This window comes from Vigna unguiculata, chromosome 9, assembly GCF_037176805.1.
Source record: "Vigna unguiculata cultivar grain cowpea cultivar isolate G323 ecotype 2 chromosome 9, ASM3717680v1, whole genome shotgun sequence".
In the NCBI taxonomy this organism is placed as follows: domain Eukaryota; kingdom Viridiplantae; phylum Streptophyta; class Magnoliopsida; order Fabales; family Fabaceae; genus Vigna; species Vigna unguiculata.
The window spans coordinates 11,189,013-11,197,209 of NC_140800.1; the positions used below are offsets into that span (position 1 = coordinate 11,189,013).

Genomic DNA, 8,197 nt, shown 5'->3' on the forward strand with positions numbered 1-8,197 from the left:
ATCCATATCCTCACATCCCTTTCCCATATACCAAAACTAGGGCAATTTTTAGGTTTCTTGTGTTTTTCACCCTGACATTCACAAATTATATCCCCTTTTAGGAGTGTAAGAGAAATGATGTGGCCACATGGTTATCTCAGTCTCCTTCAAACTCTTCCCAAACATCTCTCGCTTTTCACTCTTCCATGAACCCGAGCAAGCGTGCACGCATTTTTCGAAAGAGAAAGTCAAGTTAACATTTTGAGCATTACACCTCGATAAGTATGACATTCCTAACTTTCAGGAAACATTGAAAATAAATATGAATTTGATGATTATAAATGAAACAATTGACTCAGACATGCATGAAAAGAACAAAAGACAAGACACATTCAACTTTTTTCACCAAGCATGCGGCTTTTCATATCAAGGTTTTGACACCCTCATTCTAGCAATAAGGTTTTGACACCTAGTGGCAAAAAAAAAATCATAACATGTGTTGACATCAATCCAAAAAAAAAAATCATCAGATTAAAGCCCTCTTCATTCATATGAATGGTTATCAAACTCTTCCCTTTCAAAAGTGCAAAAAGATCAACATATAGTCAGGTTTCCTCCTCCAAGTTACAAAATTCTTATCAATCAAGCTTCTCTTACATATAGGGGTTACGACACCCTGATCCATGCACCAAGGTTTTGACACCTTGTCTCTCTTGCATATCGGGGTTATGACACCCTGATCCATGCACCAAGGTTACGACACCTTGTTTCTCTTGTATATCGGGGTTACGACACCCTGATCTCTGCACCAAGGTTTTGACGCCTTGTTTCTTCTGTATATCGGGGTTACGACACCCTAATCCCTGCACCAAGGTTACAACACCTTGTTTCTCATGCATATCGGGGTTACGACACCCTGATCCTTGCATCAAGGTTACAACACCTTGTTTCTCTTGCATATCGGGGTTACGACACCCTAATCTCTGCACTAAGGTTTTGACACCTTGTTTTGCTTGCATATCGGGGTTACGACACCTTGATCCCTGCACCAAGGTTACAACACCTTGTTTCTCCTGCATATCGGGGTTACGACACCCTGATCCCTGCACCAAGGTTTTGACACCTTGTTTCTCTTGCATATCGGGGTTACGATACCCTGATCCCTGCATCAAGGTTACTACACCTTGTTTCTCCTGCAAATCGGGGTTACGACATCCTGATCCCTGCACCAAGGTTTTGACACCTTGTTTCTCTTGCATATCGGGGTTACGACACCTTGATTCTTGAACCAAGGTTACGACACCTTGTTTCTCCCACTTATTGGGGTTATGACACCCTGATTCCTGCACCAAGGTTTTGACACCTTGTTTGTCCTGCATATCGGGGTTACGACACCCTGATCCCTGCACCAAGGTGTCGACACCTTGTCCACCACTTCTAAGTCAGGGTTACGACACCCTGCCAAGGTTATGACACTTTATCCCTATCCTCCTTTCTTCATAACCCTCTCCTTTGGAATGATCTCATTCACGTATAAAAAAGAAAAATCTCAAGAAGAAGCAAAATCTAAAAAATATTTTCAAAGAAAAAAAGAAAAAAAAAGAAGAAAAATCTAAAAAAAAAGGAATTTCAAAATTCAAAATAAATAAAAATTCAAAGTTTGTCTAACATTACAACCCTCTCTAATAGAATGGTTAGTGATTTCTCTCTCCCTTTTGGATAAGACCCTTTTCTTAGGATTGGTTCAGTCCAGTTCACTTTAATTCTTTTCTTATTCACCCTCTTCCTTGTCAAAACCCGAACGAAATTAGTGTTTCTATCTTTACTTATCTTTTACTATGATATTACAAAAATTCAATTTTCATATTATCAGTAAAATCTAACTAAAAAGGGACAGCTGTCAACACCCAATTTCGTCCGGATTATATATTTATTTATTATTATTATTTATTATTTTTATTTTTATTTTTATTTTTATTATTATTATTCTTTTGTTATTATTTTTATTTTATTTATTTATTTTCCATCTTATTTTACTTTGATTTTATTGTGTTTTATTTTGTCTTTTTATCTTATTTTCTTTTTATTTTATCTATTTTTATTTTGTTTTCAATTCTCTTCATTTTCATTATTATTTTTATTATTATTTTATATATATGTATTTATTATTATTTATTTTATTTTATTTTTACTATTCATTATTTAAAAAAAGGAAAACGGATTAAAAAAGAGGATAAAAAGAAGAACGGATTTGAAAAAAAAGGGATAAAGAAGACGTAAAAACAGAAAAAAGATAGAGCAAAGAGAAAGAAGTTGCAGAGCATTTAATTTTCTGCACACTGATTGCCTAGCTCTTTCCTCTTTTCGCCCCCTGGAAGGTGGACTGGCTGAACTGCAGCTACCTTACCATACAAAAAATAAATTGCATCAGGGATAAGGAATGCCATAGTGACTAATCAGAGGGGCATGGATTGATTGAAGGGAAAAAGTGGCTCTGTTGGTGACAAAACAAGGCGAGTAAGCAACCGCCACTTCCCACCCTACCATGAACAAACAGAGAGGATCTCATAAATAAAAGAAAAAAGAACACTCGAGGAGGAGATACACAATTTAGGAACAAAATACAGAACAAGGAGAGAACAACAGGGAGCAAAAGAGCACGCAAAGGAGCACGAAGATAAAAGAAAAGGCAAAAGGGAGGGGACGGGGAGTGTCACAAGAAAAGGAGTTCCGAGCAGGAGAGGAAATAGCACCAAAAGGTAAGTTCGCTACTTGAATCTTGGGTAATTGTGATTTGAAACGTATGTGACTAGTTATGCGCTTGAACGAGTGTTGGTTGTTAATTCTGGATTCCATGAAAGTTATTGTCACCTCCATTTATATATACTTGTGCCTTGCATCTGAATAAAAGAAAATGATCAGAATCGAATCACTTCAACCTGCAACCAGAATACATACACAAGAGCATATTTACATCCATCTGACCACAACACGTTTTACATTCCTCATTCCCCATTCCTCCAATCTACACAAAACAACCAAAGCCAGAGAACCTCTATTCACCCATCCTCACCATTTTCCATATCCACCCAAATAGCCAAAGTTGTGAACATTCCTAGGACCTATTTTCACCACTATCTCGTCCACATTCTCGCACACGAATGAGCCCAAATCTGTCTTAGCTTTCACCTCCAGATTCATACCTTCATATAACAACAATATTTTCTTCCTCAATGTTCGAATCCACCTGCATAGAAACCAAGATAAAAAACAGAGAACCGGAACCCCCTTTCCAGTGTCAAATACTCATGCGTCATCTTCCCCAAATCCATTCATCCCACCGAGCACAAATCAGAAACGGAGAACAGTGGCGTCTTCGGGAAGGAGGAGTGACCCTTGGCTCGCGCGCAGGGAAAAAACGAGAAGGGGATGATTCGGGAAGTTGGGTTCTCATTGGCGATGCTTTCGGTGGTGGCTGGCGTCGACGGCGGCATGTTTCGCCGACCGTGGGACTTGTGGCAGCGGCACCTGTCTTGGTGGCTCGTTGGCTTGAGGCATCAGAGAAGGGGCTACCGTTTGTGAAGTGATGAGAGGTTTAGCTAATTAGGGTTATTAGGGTAGAGGAAAAATTGGGTCTGTGTGGCTTTTCTCGTACACCCCCAATATTAAGTTTCTACACATCCACGACTTTGCTATGGCTTGGGATGGCTATTCTTCGTGCGCCTCCATTTTTACGACCCTGCACTCCCGCCTCGTTTTGTTGCTTGTTGGGCTTCGCTGCATTATTCACTTTCTCGCGCACCTCCACAATTACTAATCTCACACCCCTTACATACACTTTTTACTCTTATTTTGGGCTTGTTTTATATTTTACTCATCGTACCACCACTTTTAATAAACACACCTCACTTACTTCATGTACCTCTCCCTAATTACTCATGCACTTTCATAAAAAACAAAAATATTTGAAAATTACCAAAAATTGTAAAAAAATAGAAAAAATAAAAATAATAAAAATGTTCTCTTTCACTTTATTGTGTCTGTCCGGTCGTCCGCACCGTGTGACACTCATTTTCAAAAATACCAAAAAATGTTTTCTTTCTCTTTTAGTGTCTGTCCGACCTCTCGCGTCATGTGACAAGTATTTTCAAGTAATTCAAAAAATACAAAAAATATATAAAATTTCAAAAAAATATAAAAATATAAACTTTTTCAAACAAAGTCTTTTTAAGAACTACGTAATCCTTGATTCTCCACCGTGAGATACGTAGGAGCAAGGCTAGTCCTTGTCAGGTTCACCTCCAAAAAATCAAATTATTTTCTCAATTGTTTCTCATATCTTTTAAAGAACTACGTAACCCTGATTTCTCATTTTGAATGAGAATACGTAGGACCAAGGTCAATCCTTATCAGGCCCAAAAAAAATTAAAAAAATATTTTGTTTCTTTTAGCATTTTTGTCTTATTATTTTTGGGGAAAATTAATATTTTGAAAACCATATCAACTTTGCATTTTTAATTAAAGGTACCACCCTCGGGCGGGCGCGGTAGGGTGCTAACACCTTCTCTACGCGTAACCGACACCCGGACCCAAAATCTGGTTTTTCGCAGACTTGTTTTATTTTTATGGTTTTCCATAGTTTTTCATAATAACTATGGTGGCGACTCCAAATCTCTTTTTAAACCTGTTTTCTTTTTTTGGTTCGCCGCCCCGTCGCGATTCCGGTTGCGACAACAATCAAATCTTTTATAACTCACAAAATTAATATCAATAACAAAAATCTTGTATTGTAGTTGACTTTAAGTGGTTCGATAGCTCATGATCCTTACATTGTTATTTGTGTTACCACTACAAAGGAGTTATTGTTGGACTTGGAGGTTGGTTGCGAGCACCTGAATAATATACCAAGTGCAGAACTTTCTAAGACGAAAGCTAAAAAGTGAATGAAACAAGAAAATGACTAATGTGGACCAGTTGATATATATATATATATATATATATATATATATATATATATATATATATATATATATATATATATATATATATATATATATATATATATATACTTATTAATGTTGTCCATTATGTGGTGTATTTTGGAACCTATAACAATTTGAATGTTTTTTTAGGTCGTGTTTGACTTTTTGGTTGGAGTTGACTGTTATGGACGGGTAATGGTTGTAATTTTTGTAGTACCGATGAATATCGAACATTATTGGTAAAATGTAAATTTGTTTGCAAGTACCAAATTTTATGTCATCATATGTTGATAGTGTTGTAACTATCAATATACATTTGAATTGTTAGCCTACAAACATGTTAACCTACTTTTGTGGCATATAATAAATGTCATATGTTATCACTTAAGTTAAATGTTACACATTTCTATATTTATGCACTTTGCACATTATTATATTAATATAAGTTACTCAATATAGTTTTTTTACAACCAATCATGTAATTTGATTGGTGAAACGTAAATTTGTTTGGACTCTTTATCTACAAGTACCAACTTCTTATGCATAAAAACTAAGGCCCAAAATATGTAAATATGTAAGTCTTTGCACTAATACCAAATTTGGTTTTGAAGTTGTATATTTAGTTTTTCGTCTCCTTTTCTTTAAGGTTAACCTATAATTGTCAAAGGCTACATAAATTTAGAGCTAAGGAATAAGAACCACGAACACAATTAATCATACATAATATACTTAACATTGATATACATAATATAGATGTATTTGAATGTACTGACAAAATAACCCATGAACCAACATAGCTATATCTTTATCTCCATTATATAGATATACGTGGTTAGGTCCTCATCTACACCAAGTCGGATTATAGTTCCTTCCTTGAATTCATTCTGATTGTAGAAATTTTTTGCATCCACAACTTAAAAAGCATTCTTTGTTATTTCTTTGAGACCTTTAAATTGTACAAGGCCAACAATCACCATCAACATTGACCAATAAGTGGCGCTTCCTCTTTTTAGCCAAATCTTTTGCTGCAAAGTTGGATTCCAAATACTGAACAAAGTGAGAATTTCGTTATAAGTATAACGCATGAAACAATATTACATAATAATATCCAAGTTTAAGAGTTAGATACTAGTGAAGAGGATTCAACATCATTTGTAGATAACTATTTTCTCATTGAATGGTAAAAATTTGTAGGGTCATATCCTCTAGAACTTGAATCATCATTAGTATTGGTAACCAATTCAGGAGAGTATTCAATCCCAATGCCTTCAAAAGAAAAAACCTTAAATAAAATGTATTTTTGTCAACATAATTCATATGTATGATTTTGTTTTCCTTCAGACTGTAGTACTGACACATCTTTATGACCCCTTTATATAAGATCAAATATTTATTGCCTAACATCTAGATACCAATATCATGTTTCTTCTGACGAGGATCAATAAGGTGAACCATGTCAAAGGGCAATTCATGTCACCAAAATAGAAGAAAAGAGTCATCCAAGCGAATGAAATTCTACAACCACATTAAAAAAATTGCAAGATATCGGGATAAATTTAATACACCAAAGACAATATTATGAACTTTAAAATAGTACCTCAGAGACCAATAGATCATATTTAAAACAAGTCAAAAACCTCAAAGAATACAAAGGTTGTTGTGGAATAGGAATCATTTTGAATGTACGATACTCTATTTCATCAATAGAGAAATTGAAAATCCTAAACTGAAAGTAGCGGTGTCCACAATATAGTATGACTAACCAGTACATATAATCAAACTTATAATAATTTGCAAGTTCACGAGCTATATGAATTGTTCGGGTTTGGGTCAAAGAGTCCTAAAATTCAACCATGATATAGTTCCCTCTTAGATCCTGAAAATAGTTTGGACCCATTAGCATGTGTTGTCCCCAGTAAAGCAAGAAAGTTTCTTCAAACTGAATGACACAATAATCACAAAATGGAACCAAATCATGTTTACATTGATTTTTATAACCATGTATTGACCAAATAGCATATTACAAAGCTTGGAGAACAAACCATAAACACAATTCATCTAATAAATTCAAAATGTAGTTTTTTCCTTTAGGTATGCTTTATAAGTAACTGATTTTGGAAAAGTTGGAGTCTTTGAGATGAAAAGTTACAAAGTACTTAATTGTTGCAAAAATACAATATTTCGCCATGTCAACTTGTAGGACAACATTAATTTAAAACTCTAAATGTATACGATCTAAAAGTTGGACATTTGATGAAAGATTTAATTATTACAACCAATCTAACAAAAAGAGTTACAAAATAAAGAATTATTTGTCAAAAATGACAAATAAGTAGTGTTAAAGAAATATGATAACATAACTTGAAAACTAACCTAGTTAGGAGATACCAAGGTAATTAGACTCTGAACCAGTTCTTGAAGGAATAATCCTCATTGTAGAAGTAGGATTGTGAAGTTCAAAGAGATTTACAGAAAGGGGAAAGTCAAAAGTATATATTACTCTGAACCAACATCAACAGTTATCAAAATAGAAGGTTCTACGTTAACACTAATTATGGATGTAGACATTTGATGTAGTACACTTGAGATTAACTTTTAGAAATTCAGTTCAACTAATACGCATTAAAATAATACAACTTTATCTAAAAATGAAATGAAAAAAGGAAAAATTGTATCAAAATGTCCAACCTTGAAAGATTGTAAAAGGTAAAGTTACAGAATATGACATATAAAATTATTTCCTTAACTATTCCTTCATTGTTGATCTCAAGAAGTTCAAAATGTACTCATGATATACTATCAATCATTTCTACATTAAAGGATTTAATAAAATAAACTGATTAAATAGATTTCATTTTGGCACGCATTATACATCTACCTAGAATGAAAAGTCCATTTAAGAAGTTTTTTTTCAAAACTCCAAATATGGGAAGTAGTAAAACAAAGAACAATCTCTGCATATTAACAATTTAAAGGAAAAAGAAGGCATAAGTCAAGTAAATGAAGTTGGAGGTATACTAAACAAATTTTCCTCAATACATTATGGATTACTACTTCACTAATAATGGATTGGACATTATTTTTAATGTTTTTGGTTTTCTTGGAACACTATCCATGTATTTCTTTTATTATGGGATTGAATGTAAAAGTTTAACTACACTCATCTATACTATTATTGTCTTTCAGATAAATGTGTTTTTAGTATAAAAGATTAATATGGAATGTGAATGTGTACA

The 8,197-nt window shown here is 34.1% G+C and overlaps 1 long non-coding RNA gene across 1 annotated transcript; it reads left to right on the forward strand.

Annotated features, from left to right (window-relative positions):
* The first annotated feature begins 1,242 nt into the window (after positions 1–1,242).
* Positions 1,243–5,349, forward strand: LOC146883528 (uncharacterized). Its single transcript, XR_014984670.1, has 2 exons — positions 1,243–2,738; positions 5,112–5,349. It is a non-coding gene; the product is annotated as an uncharacterized LOC146883528 (long non-coding RNA).
* Positions 5,350–8,197: the final 2,848 nt, after the last annotated feature.